Genomic DNA, 13,430 nt, shown 5'->3' on the forward strand with positions numbered 1-13,430 from the left:
CTGACTACCTGAACATCATCAGCACATACACGTGCTGGTCATTCGTGGGGAAAACACGAGGTAGACAGGACTTAAGTCTCTCAGTGGAAGGCTGTATCCACCACAGCAACATTCAGCACGAGTTGATGCATGCGCTGGGCTTCTGGCATGAGCAAAACCGGAGCGATCGCGACCGTTATGTTAGGATCAACTGGGAAAACGTCGATCCGGAATTGAAAAACAACTTCATCAAGCGAGACACAAACAACCTGAACACAGTTTACGACTACTCCTCCATCATGCATTATGTTAAGACAGAATTCTCCATTCCTGGAAGTGGAGATACCATCACACCCATCGCAATCCCTTCAGCTAGGCTAGGAGAGAGTGCTACAATGACAAATACTGACATTCTGAAGATCAACAGGCTATACGGTTGCAGTATGTGTATAACATTGAATTAATAATAGTCCGAAAATAATATATAATGACATGTCCATAGGACATAGTGACTGGTAATGACTATGTTAAAATACAACACATGCAAAATGAATGTCTTGTTGAAATGACAACACACGGTGGGTACCTGCCATACTGCTATGTTTCATTTTCATCTGTTTGAATGCAGAGACCTCTGTCACCACATCCAGATGGGACAATGAGTGGGATGGTGAGTTGAGGCGCACATGTCCAAATGGCCAAGCTGTTTCTGCTATCGAAAGGCAAGTAACACTGTATATGTATGACTGAAGTATTGTTTTCCACAGTTTAATTCAACCTACATGAGACCTACATGACCACTCTGAGTATGATTTTTTGGAGTGAACTGTAAGACATGACAAAGCATCTATTATATGCTTACTTTAAAGTGCAAAGCACATTGCATGACACTTCAGCAGTCAGGTAGTGTGAGATTTCACCTGTATATGTCCATTTGTTTTAAAGCTTGCACAGTAATTCCAAAGAAGATCGTCTGTGGAAAATATCATGCAAGACCTTTTCCAGCACTGGTCACTGGTCAAAGTGTCAGTGGTCAGGTTTTGTGAACAACTTTGACCAATTCCTCACCTTCCAATGTCCAGCCCATCATGTCATTGCCGGGGTCTACAGCTATCACAGCAACCATCATGAAGACAGAAGGTTTGTTTCTTCTGAAATGTATTTACAATTAAGACGGCTATCACAGTGTAAAAATGTTTATTTGAGCGATAAGCACAATAAAATAGAGGCTGTACAATTATAGACCAATGAAGGTGGCTCAGACCTACTTTTATATCTATGCTGGAAATCCTTGATCCAAAAATGACAAGTTAAAAACAAGACTGGGCACAACATATTCACGATTGATATTTATTCCAGGTGGAAATTCAACTGCTGCAGCGCCCCACGTTTCTACACGTTTGACTGCAAGCACACACATTACATGAATCACTGGGATGAACACTTCAACTGGCCTGTCCCTGGTGGGAACTTCCTCATAGGAACATACAGCTCCCATCACAACGGCCATGGGTGAGTACATTCACTGTTCATACATAATTATGCTAACATACACCATTCAGATCACCATTATGTAATTTCTGTCATTCTCACACATATATTAACATACACCATCGACACTGATTAACATGAGTGTCATTGAATTTACGATGGTGTGTTTTTTAATTGACAGGGATCGTCGTTGGGGTTTCAGATACTGCCAGGGACGTACCCGCTGATGACCAAGACTGTGGCAGCAATACATTCCATAATTCCATGTCTATTCATTGTATTATTCATTTACTTTTCAGCTTCATTCTCATATGATTCTATATTGAGTTGGTTCATTTTAAACTCACATTGTCATGAATATGCATGGATGGGTGTTCTAGCAGAGACAGTAATAGACAGGCTGATAGAAAGTACACCTGCATAGTGTTAATCGCTATGAGGAATGTAAGAGACCTAAACTCAGTATCAGGTTTTGATTAAATACATATATCCATGGGTTTAGATTGGTATCCTCTTAGAACTCAGCATTTAGCCTTCAACAACGTTTACCTTAAGTCTCCTGAATCCAAATGAATACTGAACCTCTATCCAGCTTCATGTATTCATTCATAATCCAGATTTGTTTCTTCATTATACTTTATATCATTGTCATCTGTTGTATCAAATAAATATACTAAAAGGCATTTAGTGATCATTATTTATTTTCTTACCAAGTGAACACGTTTGAGAGCTATTTTTAAAAGCCATTTCACAATGTGGGGGTCACAGCCATGGCCTACAGTATATGGCTATTAGGGTTTTTTTGTTATGGAAACATTTGTACTTTGCACCCCCATGTTGTTGCAGGTAGATGTTGACAGTCAGTCGAAACATACATGCTCCTGCACACACAGAGCATAGACATAAATACAAGACCACCATTGACCAGTGGGGCTGCACATCAGCACCGGCCCCATATTATGTAGGGCAGCTTGCCATTACCTTTTCTGTTATAACCATTACCGTTACTATCTATGTAAGGTGCTTTGGTACGTAAACCAAATGTTTTTATTTAACCATGCAAGTATCCTATGTCAACCCAAATCTACATGTCTGACATGTAACAAACCAAGCTGCTTGTAAATCGCTTGAGAATTCAGCGAGTTATGATGATTTTATGGGGGGAGAGACCTCCTGCTTCAACAGACATTATACACGCTTTGTGGAATGATTGGAATCTGGGCGTGCACTCCTCAAAGGCTTTATAGGTGGGTTTCGTGTGTGTGTGTGTGTGTGTGTGTGTGTGTGTGTGTGTGTGTGTGTGTGTGTGTCTGTCTCCCCCGCGGCAAGTTTCTCGTGTGTGTGTGTGTGTGTGTGTGTGTGTGTGTGTGTGTGTGTGTGTGTGTGTGTGTGTGTGTGTGCGTGAATGCGCGCATGCAGTGTGTGTTATTGTGTTTGCCAGAGGTGTCGTATTTTGGTTTGTCTGACAATGGATACTGATATTACGACGATCGTCTGTCACGACCGTCATGGATGAACTTCAACCTGGTGTTTGCACTTGCCACTTTCTCCATTTACAGCCCTACATCTACATAAACGTTCAGATTTCAAATATAAAGTACTTACCTCATGGCCACGGACGTTATAATTATTTACGGTTCCTCAACAGTATCCGTTTATTCTGTGTTCAATAAAAAGCATTTTATTCCGATCGACGGCCATTTCCTCATACAGTTACGATGTATCAGAGTGCAATACACCTCCCAACCGCTAGGGTCGCTTAGTTGAAAGCATGAAGAAAATTCGGAGAAAGAGGCCACTGATCGAATTAGAATGCTTTTCATTGAACAATACGGAAGACACGGGTACTTCTGATGGCCCGTATATAATTGTAACATCCATGGCCATGGGGTAAGCACTTTATATTTGAAACCTGAAAGTTTATGTAGACGTACGGGAGGTAATGGAGAAAGTGCAAAAAACAGGTTGAAGTTCAGCCATGACGCTGGTGACGAACGATGCGATCGTGTTTCCACAGTATGTGATATGTTGCCTTTTTTCTGTATATTGTTTTGACAAGGTGTCACCTGAACTACAGTAATGTTAACCTTGCTAGTTATAGTGTTATGTGCACACTACAGTAGGTCTATGTACATTATGTGAAGGCCTGTTATGTGCGCAGTAGGCCTATACCTTTTTTCTCCCGCCGTGGTGACATGACATTAAGACATTATAATGCTATAACGTTATTTGTTGTTGTTGGTGCAGAATTGTAACCTATACTTGTAGCCTTTTTCAAAGCACTTTCACTGTTAGGTTTATTGTAGGTGAGCATTTGCTTGATATAGGCTACAGTGGTATTGAAAAGAAAATGTACTCCACTACAATTATTATTGGTATTATTATCATTATTAGTATTACTACAATTATTTGACAACTTCAGTTACTAGTTACTTTGTAGATTTCGATTATTATTTCAAAACTTACATTAACCACTTCACCCCATATAGGCTACATTTCGTCCATTCGAAAATAGCCGATCTACAAAGTCACAGATCTTGTAGATCTGCTATTTTCGAAATATGTCATACATTTGACAATTTGAAATGGGACATTCTGCATAATGAGTAGCCTACTTTCTAGTTTGGTACTTTAAGTACATTTACATACCAATATTTTTGTACTTTTACTCAAGTACATTTATAATTCCGGACTTTTACTTGTATTTCTAGATTTTCTACATTGCAGTATTGATACTTATACTAAAGTAAAAACAAATTGAATGCTTTTTCCACTGACTGTATGTCCATATCCAACCACAAGGTTAGTGCCAGGGACCATCATATAAATTTGTGGTCTAAAAATGTTTGCAAAAACATTCCACGTTTTTCCACATTTTGTATATATTTTTTTTTAAATAGCAGATCTACAAGCCCACAACGTGTCACAAACTCACATTGGATAATATGTTATCCAATTAATTATGGTTATTGAATACATGGAAAGTAATGGAGGGAGGGGAAGAGGGTTCTGGGGAGGGAGGGGGTTCTGGAGTCTTTGGGGAGGAGGTCGTTAGCGTAGTCAGCACAGCACACGCGGACGGCCGATGGCGTAGTCAGCCCCATACCCCATACTCATGGACCGATACCCCCGGCAGGAACCTGACCTGAGAAGAGAGAGAGAGAAGGAGGGAGAGAGAGAGAGACGGACAGAGAGAGACATAGAAGGAGAAAAGAGGAGTGGTGGAAAAGCACGACCTGTGGAGGTGAAAGGGGTGGTGGAGGGATGCTGAAATGTTATGAGCTTGAGCACGGGTGAAGTATCCGTTCAAACATAAGTTCCATATAAATAAATCATATCCCATACTGAGATGCAGAATTGTGTGGAGCTGAGCGGCAGGTAGTGGAAAAAACCCTGACAATACCCTCCAATTTGAATTTGCTATTGATGTGTTGATCAAGTCAACCCTTTAAGATCCTGGTCTTTGTCCTGGAGCAGAAGCTACCCGCTTTAAGTGAGAACCAAAACAAGTCGCTGAGCCAAAACCTTTTGTTACCAAGTGGTTGATTATAATACTATTGTCCTAGTGTATACAGACTGTTTGAAGCTAGCCCCCCTGGAGTCCAGGTGATGCTACCCCTGTCTTGAACTAATTATAATCCCTTTGTTCCTTCCTGGGTGTTGGCTACAGACAGGGAATGCGTAGTGGTTAGGCAGAGGACAGCAAGTCTACAGAAGAAAGTTTGGCTTTAACTCTGTCAAGTTGAGTAAGACTATGTGCACAATACTAAAAGCCTTTTAAATGAGTAGTTGAAATGATTAAAGTCTTGATAACTATGACCTGTGTTGTTAACAAAGAGAAACATCAGTTAAGGGAAGTGGTCAGTCTTAGAGGGACTGCTGGGTTCTATTTGACTCATTGTGTTCTTAAACTGCTGTTTGCAATCATGAAAGTATAATGTGTGTGGTCTTATTATAAAGCTTAAGAGATGTTGAACAAGGATTACTAAACAAGGTTTTGTGCAAAAGTAAAGTTTGATAATTGGACATAAGACAAATTTGTACACTGTAAAGACATGTAAATCAGGATGTTTGTGGGGGTTCGGCCACGACTCCTCAAGTATTCATGTATTCGATGTGTGATAGGCCCACGGGGATTAGGGGCTGGGCTAGCTACCTGACCCCTCCCCTTGTGAGCAGAAGGTAGACAGAGTATAAAATGACATGCTTGTATGAAAATGCGGCGCGCTGCTAATCTGACTACCTGGTAGTTTGCCTGTTGGGTGGAATAAAATGATATCTAACTGAAAACCTTGGACCGGATCCTCCATTATTTGAACCCTTCTCCAGGAGACAAATACAGCCACTCTTTCGACCAAGAATATACTTCAGAAATGGCGTTTGTCGGCAGTCGTTTTACTATTTTTTCCTTCTTTTTGGAGGGAAGAATATGCGAAAGGACCTTGTTTGTTTGTTTTTGGTTTTGGAAGTGATGGGCTGGTTTCCTGGTGGGGGTGGTTTTTGGGGAATCCAGGTTAAGGTAAGTGTTTTGTGGCACAAATAGCTTGTAGGACCGTTAAAAGCCTGGAAGCTACTAAGTTCTATTTTATACCTATTATAACAATGTAATAGGCCTTCATGTTTCAGACTCATTTAAATGTGTGTGTCCGATATTGCGTCTATGGACGACGCACTAAGTTGATTGGCCGCCTGGACCCAGGCGTGAGGACATAATTCGGCACCTTTTTTCTGATTTTGACTGGTGCTTAGTGACAAATTGTGTGTGTCCGATATGCGTCTGGAACGCAGTAAGTTGATTGGCCGCCCGGTGAAATGGACCCGGGCGTGAGGACATAGGTCACCACCTTTTTACAGTGTAAATAGATTTTGTAGTGTCTCTGACAAACTATAATAAGGCGATAAAAAGTTTGGGCTTGAGATAATTGTTTTACATTGGTACGGCGGTAGAATATATATAGTAACAGGGCGCGCTGGCTATGCGCACAGGAGAACGTAAGTGCTTTTGTGTTATATGACTTAGCGTACCGTGATATTATAGTGAGACTGTGGGTGATTCTAGGATTCAGGAGCCGGGCCTCTGCTCCAAACCCTTTCCGTTACCTCTGACCGGTGTTTTGACAAATGGTGTGTGCCCAAGATATGCGTTTATTGACGACGCACTAAGTTGATTGGCCGCCTGGACCCGGGCGTGAGGGTATAAGTCAGCACCTTTTTACTGTGTTTGCGGACTTTGAAAGGTCTAGTCCACAGGTCCAGGTTATAAGATCTGAATATTTGTACAGATGTCCAGATACATCGGCGCGTGTCGAACCTCGTGAGTCGAATGCCCGTAAAATGCCTGTGGTTTTATTAATGATGGAAATGTGATTAAATGAAATGGGGCTTGAAGTGGCAAATAGCACTTTCTTTGAAGCCATTATTCGAAGGTTGAAAACCGCGAGTGTCATTGACGACTCGTTATACCCGGATTTTTCCCTTGGAGAAAGTGCTGGCTGTTGCTTTATTGTTTGTATTGAAAGTATAAAGTTGATGTTTTTGGCGGTGTTTGTTGATAAGGTTGTTTTGGTATTCGGTTGCTTGATGAATGTTTTTTTCCCTGAGCACTTAGATATCTTGCTTGTGATGAGTTCTTACTTTGTGAATTGGCTACGTTTTGCAATGTTGTTGCGAAGGTTAGTTCCAGTATGGAGTTTGACTAAATGATATTTGTGGTGGTACCACGAATGACTTCTTGATGGGCTTATGGTCCGCGTGTGGCGTCAGGGCTTTTCGGCTGTGTGCTACTTTCTTAAACTTTTCACTTTCGTGATAAGCCTGCTTTCTTGTGATGATTCTTTGTTGTGAGTGTGGGTTACTTTCTTAAATCACTTTCGTGGTAAGGCTGCTTTCTTGTGATGAGGCATTGTTGTAAGTGCAGTGGTGCGGTGTGGAGATTTGGGTGACCAGAGGCTGCGCGCGGTGGAGACTGGGAGCGTCTGGTCATTTGTACTTTGTGTGTGAGTACACTGTGGTTCTGGAGGCGACGTGTGGTATTGTGGCTTTTCGGCTGTGTACTGCTATCTTAATTATCACTTTTCGTGGTAATGCAGCCTTGGGAGTTTCTCCTGAGTAGTGATGTGTGTGATTAAGCTGTGTTTTCTGTGTGTGAGTTGTGTGTGAGTAGGTGAGTGGAAAGGTGATATGAGTTGTGAGTGAATATGTGCGTGTGTTGTTTGTGAGTATTGTGAATTTTTGTGTCTTGTGTTTGTTATTTTATTTTTTATTTTTTTAGCTGGATTTTGGGAGTTTTTCGGTGCTTCTGTGCGTGAAATAGCTTGACTCCAGTGTTGATTTTTAGGTGTTATTAGTTACAACACATTTTGTTAAAGGTGTTGTAAAGAGGGGAGAGAGATGAATCTACAAATGAAGACAGTAAAAAGTGAAGTTAAGAAAAAGATAAATTGGAATATGACAGTAAAGAGTGAATTTAGGAAGAAGAAAATTGGAATAATACAGTAAGAAGTGAATATATGCTTTATTCATGGCGGTTTAATTATTTGGCTGATCCTTAAAAAATGATTGTGATATGTTGTCCTTTGTTGTGTGAAATCGAGGCCTTTTTTCTGAGAGATTGCAATTCTGGGAGTGCACGCCTGGAAAAAATTCTGTTACTCTGGCCAGAAACAGAATGCAGTAATCTTTTTGGAAAGGGCTGAGTTTGATCACGGCGGGGAATAGCATGACATGACCATATTTGGATCGGTTAAAAAGTGCCTAGAAATTGAAGAACGGAGTGTTCGCGACACAGACGTGCTTTAACTGATAGACACATTATTTCGTTGAACTGACCCATGAATGAAGCGCAGAGGAAACTGATTTTAAAAGTAAGGTTAGGTTATAATAGAAGGTTAAAATGGAGGACTTATTAAGTAGAAGTTTCACAGGCTTTCTGGATACAGGGGTTCAAGGGCTCATTCTAAAAAGCCTTTGAGCAATATGTACCAGGGAGATTTTGTGATCCTATTTTTGTTACAGTGATTTTAGTTTATTTTTAGGAAATTGTAGAGCAAAACCATTGTGGCCCTCTGAAGAGGAATCACACTTTTTCTTTCATGTTATTCTTGAGAACACAGCCTTTTCTCTTTTGTGCTAAAATGTGATTATAAACTCTGCCTTAATTGAGTGACAGCTTGTTGAACAGGTCTCAGTCTGAGCCATTTTCCTTTTACATACCACGAATCGAGTAATATTATAGGGCTTCGATAGTGGGCTAATACCTAATTCAGTGGCTCACCACTGGGACTGACTAAATAGGCTGAAATTCGTTTGTCGGAGGGAACATTTACAATAACCAAAGCACCATATAAGAGATGCGTTCTGTGCCTTTCTTGAGAGTTACCATGCGTTCTGTGTTATTGTGTCTGTTAGGAGCCAAAAGCTGAGAGAAAGAGAGCATTGGACCACGGAGTACAGATTTGGGGTGAGTGCGGGTTGATGATTGGTTACAGGGGTGAAATGACAAATTTTCTGAGGCAGACCTAAGTAATTAGTATAGTTTTTAGTAAAAGGCCAGACCTTGAGGGTCGCAATAAGCAACTGGGGAGGATTTATCCTCGTGCTCAAGAGGCCAACGATAGGTTAAAGATAGTAAGATTAGTTAATACTTGATAGACAGATAGGGAGGTCTATGTTACATTTGTTTAAACGGATATACACCCTTGTACCGATACTTCGCCAGCACTGATCTTTGTGAATCTGTACTTAAGTAGAATAGATCTGAGTAGGCTATAAGCCGTGTAAACATTTTGAAAATATTGAGAGTAAAAATTCTGATATTACTAAACGTAGAACCCAGAGGGGTGACGCTTATACAGAGATTATCATAACGCAAATGTTGAAGTATTGTTAGGTAAATAGAGTTAAAAGTTGCTAAAACAGTGAAAAATGGTACTATTAGGAAAATGCTAAAACGTTCTGGCCCATTGAGTAACAAATGAGAATCATGGTTTTGTAAAATATAACAAAAAGAGATTGAGCCAGAGTAATTTAGGTAGGAATAAATTGACTAAAACATAGCTAAAATGTGATATTTGTAGAAGGATGTCTAATTTCCTAGGGAAAGTGTAGGGAAAGTTTTTTCCAAATATTTTCTTGTCAGGAACTGATGGCGTTGGAGAAAGTTGGAGACGCTGATGGATGCAGTACCAAGAGGGGAGACCATGGCTGAGTGGACGGTGTCGGTGGCAGCAGGGAGGAGTCGGTGGGATGTTAAAAGGAACACGCCAAGATGCCAATATGCTAGGACAGCTGCTATACCCAAAGGATTCTCCGATGGGGCCCATCGACACTTCACTGCTTCTACTGTCAACGAAGGACATTGGGATGTCAGGAAGGTCAGCGTCTTCTCAACACAGCTCTACAAATCGTCTACGGTGTGGGACAGGCGTTACAGCTCAGCCGGTGTGAACCGTCAACCACTCATCCCTCTTCTGAGAGGAGGGGCCATGGAAGGCTGTCTGTCTACTCATCTCCACAGGGGTCAGGAGGTCTACTGGTCCGACGAGTGGGTGTCTCAGGTCTAGCGGCGTCGAGCAGATGAGGAGCGGTGAGAAGCCTTCGAACTACATCACTACAGGACGGAGGGAGCCCATCCATCAAACAGATGGCTGGATGGTGTGGTATCACAGATATACTGCAAAAATCCAGAATCCAGGTCTGGGCCTTCCAGATTCAACAAAGTAACCCGGGCGGGCTTGCAGAGAGATGCCCTGTAGGTGTCATTGAAACATGACATCCAACCCCCACCCCTTATCCATTACACATTCCACTTCCCTCTGTCTCATGTCCCAAGCTGTGAACAGCTTATGATTTAAGGACTGAATATTCCCCAGTAGAACTTGGACACTCAAGACGAAGACAGACCAGCGTTTTTTAGCTCAGGCGAAAAAAGAAAGAACAGAGAACATTCTGTGAGAGTGGACACTAAAGGACACTCGTTGTCAAAATACGTTATATGATGTGTTTTGATCAAGTAACCAAATGACAATTGTTTTCCGGTTTCAGTTGGCTACGTCCGTGGGCCGATAATGGAGATTCTTTTCAGGTTCGACAGATGGCTGGCGGAGAATTTAACCCAGAGTGTTTTAACAGTATTTTATTATTTTCAATGTTTGAAAGTTTCTTTATGGTAGACGTTATTAAGTCTACCAAGAGGGGACTGAAGTATCCGTTCAAACATAAGTTCCATATAAATAAATCATATCCCATACTGAGATGCAGAATTGTGTGGAGCTGAGCGGCAGGTAGTGGAAAAAACCCTGACAATACCCTCCAATTTGAATTTGCTATTGATGTGTTGATCAAGTCAACCCTTTAAGATCCTGGTCTTTGTCCTGGAGCAGAAGCTACCCGCTTTAAGTGAGAACCAAAACAAGTCGCTGAGCCAAAACCTTTTGTTACCAAGTGGTTGATTATAATACTATTGTCCTAGTGTATACAGACTGTTTGAAGCTAGCCCCCCTGGAGTCCAGGTGATGCTACCCCTGTCTTGAACTAATTATAATCCCTTTGTTCCTTCCTGGGTGTTGGCTACAGACAGGGAATGCGTAGTGGTTAGGCAGAGGACAGCAAGTCTACAGAAGAAAGTTTGGCTTTAACTCTGTCAAGTTGAGTAAGACTATGTGCACAATACTAAAAGCCTTTTAAATGAGTAGTTGAAATGATTAAAGTCTTGATAACTATGACCTGTGTTGTTAACAAAGAGAAACATCAGTTAAGGGAAGTGGTCAGTCTTAGAGGGACTGCTGGGTTCTATTTGACTCATTGTATTCTTAAACTGCTGTTTGCAATCATGAAAGTATAATGTGTGTGGTCTTATTATAAAGCTTAAGAGATGTTGAACAAGGATTACTAAACAAGGTTTTGTGCAAAAGTAAAGTTTGATAATTGGACATAAGACAAATTTGTACACTGTAAAGACATGTAAATCAGGATGTTTGTGGGGGTTCGGCCACGACTCCTCAAGTATTCATGTATTCGATGTGTGATAGGCCCACGGGGATTAGGGGCTGGGCTAGCTACCTGACCCCTCCCCTTGTGAGCAGAAGGTAGACAGAGTATAAAATGACATGCTTGTATGAAAATGCGGCGCGCTGCTAATCTGACTACCTGGCAGTTTGCCTGTTGGGTGGAATAAAATGATATCTAACTGAAAACCTTGGACCGGATCCTCCATTATTTGAACCCTTCTCCAGGAGACAAATACAGCCACTCTTTCGACCAAGAATATACTTCACGGGTTTCTGGGTAGTTCTGACAGGGTATAAGTAGCGCCAGGTACTGATTTGTTGTGCTATCATCACTGATGTGTACTGCTTCCTGACTTCCTATGCATGTTCTATTGTTGTCCAGAGTGTCAAGGAGAAGACACAGTGGCCCTCATATATCAATGGAGCGTAAAAACCGGCTTATATTTTTCCATAAATTCGGCCGTACACCAACGTCCAAGTCACATTTATGAACCGATCCTATACAGCCAATCCTAGCGTACATTAGGTCGGAGCTTTGATAAATCTCACGTCTGAAAACGAGCGCCATTTAAATAACACGCCCTTAAATATTCTCGAAACGCCCCGATTTTACGACATGAAGAACCAGAATATGACCAAACAAATCATGAAAAGCCAATAAGGAAGAGTTTCCACCACACACACGCACGCACGCGCGCGCGCACGCACGCACGCACACACACGCCCAACTGTGTCTTTCATGTAATCCGTAACTGTACAATCTTTGTCACGTAGGCTTGAAGCCTACATGAATGACATATTATGATACCAATCACATCGCCATGAATGGAATACGTTTGTATATTTATTTACCCCATACCACGTTGGGGTAAATAATAATACCAGTGCACGTTCGAATTACACTAAAATAAAGCAGTATAGGCTATTCCCCATGAGACTTGGGCGGGCTGCAGTGATCCCGTGCCGCCACGTTAATAAGAGATTGGAGCGTCGGGTTTATATCCTTAACCCAGCCAGGTTGTAGCCTACATAACTCTATGACATAACTCCATACCATAGGACAAGCTACTTTAAGTTTGTTGACATCACTGTCCATGAAAAGATGGCCGAAAATGCTCTCGCAAAAGCGTTCGTATATTTTGAAAATAGCAGATCTACAAACTCATAACGCATCGCGATGCGACACTTGTGAGCTTGTAGATCTGCTATTTTCAAAGCATTCAGATCTGCAATCTTATCTGAATGACTGTTAAAGCAGTTTGTTTAAATTACTTTATGAAATGTTATATTGTCACAGGGATTATTTATGAGTGTGTTAGATAATACATTTTGGAGTGGATATACAGTATGTGTCCAGATGCCTGTCAGACGGTGAGATAATGCTGCTCTGCATGTCTAAGATGGAACAAACAACAAACAAACAAATACAACTGCTCTCGACCAGACGTGAGATCTGAGCGTACCGTAGGCTGAAGCCAAAGTCAGGATATATTGATAAATGCCAAAAGTTGCGGTGATCTCGCCGTACGCCCATTATTTGATCTGCACCGTGTTGATAAATGAGGGCCAGTGATCCAGCCAAGAGGAGACCATTGTTACCGAAGGAGAGACACTTAAACTAGCTTGTACATTTGAGACCATGGCTCCATTCCTTATTTTGTTCTGGTACAAACAAGAAGTTAATGACTTTTACACCAGTTTGGATTCCACCATAAGTTCCTCTGAGGATTCAAAAAGTGCAGCTGTCTGACTCTGCTGTGTACTACTGTGCTCTGAGGCCCACAGTGACAGGAAACACACACACACTGTACAAAAACATATTAAGCTAACGTACCAGTGCACTGCTTGAAGCATTTTTCTTAAAAACACCACTAGAGAGCAGTGTTATCAAGGCTAGATATTGCACATTGATGCGCTGTGCTTGATCATTGTCACGGTCAAGGTAAAGACAAA

This window comes from Gymnoscopelus braueri, assembly GCF_963280865.1.
Source record: "Gymnoscopelus braueri genome assembly, chromosome: 10".
NCBI lineage: Eukaryota > Metazoa > Chordata > Actinopteri > Myctophiformes > Myctophidae > Gymnoscopelus > Gymnoscopelus braueri.